Raw genomic sequence first — 3,014 nt, 5'->3', positions numbered from 1 at the left:
TCTGTAACATACTTTGAAAAACCAGAAGAAGTCAGAGATTTTTCAGATTCTCACAGTTCAAATGATGCTAAAGAACTGACTAAGGAGACAATCTAGGAAGCTTATGAAACCATGTTCAACAAATGGGTCCTGGTGGTTAAAATGAATAAGTTTTTGCGGGAGTGAGTCGATGAGCTTATCAAAGAGAATGATGTACTTAAGAGGTTTGCTGTGAACTATTAATTTCAGGCTGTTAAAAAGAGAAAAAGCTGCAGAAGACAAGAGCTAAATTGAAGCACACTCAAAAGTCATTGAAGATGATGAATTCCGGCATCGCAAAACTAGATCACATTCTCTCATTAGGAAAAGCGAGTGGTGATCAACATGGCCTTGGCTATGCTGGCGAGAGCTTAAAGTCCAGTATAGTGTTTGTGAAGGAGACACCTGCTCCTAAGCCTCCGACTACCCCCAGTAAGAAGGTTACAATCTCACTCTCTCGACATAGAATGCTCGTCCCCACATGCCTTTACTGCGATTTACCTGGCCACATAAGACCAAGTTGCTATAAGTATTTGAATGCTTTGAAGAGAGGTATGCTCCCTAATCCACTGAATTCAGCAAAAAGGACACCTAAAATGAATATTGATGTGCAAGACAAATTTTTTAGACGTGTGTGAGTTAGAAAATCTGATGTGAAATGTCATAAAGTTTATACTTCTTCAAAAGCATGTACTACTAATAATGGGTATTGTGATGGTGGTTGCACAAAGCGATTGACAGGTGCTAAGAGCATTATACAGAGAATATTGAAGGGGTGTCAGCTACAGAAATCAATGCCTTCGAAGATATCTAGTGTAAAGTGTTGCATAGAATGTTACAACAAGTGTTAAAACATGATCTATGAAATCAGTTTCTGAAGATGTGTCTAGGGTGTGAATTTTTTTTTATTTTTATTTCTTTGTGTCTTTGGCTTATTTTTGATAAAAAGGTGGAGAACAATGTAATTTTTAAATTTTTTTCGTTTTTGAATCTTTTTTGGATCTTTTGTTAGTTTTACCAAAAAATACCAAATGGGATATTGTTTTATTAGTTGACAATTTATGGTAATCTTTTAAAAATTCAAAAAATAGGTTCAAGAACATTTTAGATTGCAGAATATTATTTTTGTGAAGTAATCCGAGTATGATGTGGAGAAGATTTAAATTCAAGTTCAAGAGTTGCATATTTGAATTTATTGGAGATGATTCTGCTGCACTTGGTTAGTGATTTTTGTGAGATAAACTTTGAGATTTGAACGTTAGAATACTACAAACGTGGAGGTGTGGTGTGAGTAGACTAAAGCATTGAGTTTGGTTTAAAAGTTCAAATGGGATATGGTGTTTTCAGTTAAAGGGAGGCTTATCTGATCCGTGTGTTTAGAGGGAGTCTCAGAGAGATAATGAAGAGATAAACTCATGGAGATTTTATTTTGAGAAAAAAAATTATAGAAGATTTTTTTGGAGAGATTTTCTCCTAGTGTTACTTTGAAAGGAGGTTATGTGGGATATTCTTTTGAGAGAATTGGAGAGATTTTATTGGTGAGATTGCCTGGATATTTTAAGAACAATATTTTGTGGAAATAATCTAAGAGAGAATTGAGGAGAAAATAAAAGATCTTTGAGGGAGAGATTCTCGAGTGGTTTTAGAGGCCTTATTTTAAGGACTTACGTTTAGCTCACTTAGTACGGATTTAATAAAAAAAAAACATTCTGAGACAACGTCTTTGAGTTTGAGAGTTTTTACAGACAAATATTGAAAGAGATGTATGTGCTTTTGAGCGTCTTTGAGTCTTAATCATTACGCCTTTCGAAAGAGACACTTGTTGCTTTCGGGAGGATGCTCTATCGTCGAAGGGATTTTACCAGGTGAATAGAAGACGTATGGTGCATGCTAAATAACTTACTGTGGAGATTCGTCACAGCGGCGTCATTATCTAGGAGGGGGACCTGTGTGAATAAATCCGGAAGTATTTATAATTACTGAAACATAATATACTATTTACTATCTGAATTTGGCCCTACAGAAGTAAACATAAATCGTGAATAATAATATTTTTCAACTTAAAAAGAAGTGAGATTAGTATTGGTACTATAAGCAGCTTTTGAATCAATCTAATGGCTCAAAAAAAAATTTTGGTTTTCGTCTTTTCTTTTAGAGTGAGTTAGAATAATCCACATGACGTATGACTTTTTCCACCAGATAGCTGCTAATGCAAGACCCCATCATTATCACTATTTTCATGAGCTTTTTTTTTTTTTTTTTTTGTTCCTTTAGTCTTTGATTTCGTCTATTAGCATTATTTGATTATTGTCTGTAATTTAAGTGTTATAGTAAAAGTAACATTTACCAAAATTCTTGAAGATTTTTAATTTTTAATTTTTTTATTTTCAGCTATTGTGTTTTACCAATAAAATATACATACTTTATCATATCACTTTGAATCTATTTGGCTAGATATGTTTTTTTTTTTATTTTTTATTATTTATAGTTGTACATGTTCTACCTTATCAATGTTAAAATAAAATTTTCAACTCAACATATGTGGAAAATGGACTGGGATCATCTTAACGCAATGTGCCTACATCTAAGGACTGAGAGGAAAAAAAAAAAAAAAAACTTGTAGCCTTGTATTTCGCATCTACTTTATCTTATTGTAGTTGTTAGCCTAATACTACTTTCGTTTAGTAGAAAATCTATTGGAAAGTACCACTTCAATTATTGTGTCCTAATTAATTCCCTTCACGCTCTCAACATATTAACTTTCAAGGGTTTGGTGATTTACGTGAGATAAGCTTTGGGATTTGAACGTTAAAATACTACAAGCGTGGAGGCGTGGTGCAGGTAGACTAAAACATTGGTTTGGTTTAAAGGTTCAAATGGGATTTGGTGTTTTGGATTAAATGGAGGCTTATCTGATCTGTATGTTTAGAGGAAGTCTAAGTGAGATAATAAAGCAGACAAAATCGCGGAGATTTTATTTTGAAAAAAAAATCACG

This window comes from Morus notabilis, unplaced genomic scaffold (genome assembly GCF_000414095.1).
Source record: "Morus notabilis unplaced genomic scaffold, ASM41409v2 Scaffold643, whole genome shotgun sequence".
NCBI classification, from domain to species: Eukaryota; Viridiplantae; Streptophyta; class Magnoliopsida; order Rosales; family Moraceae; genus Morus; species Morus notabilis.
Note: the sequence above shows the minus strand (reverse complement) of the source record.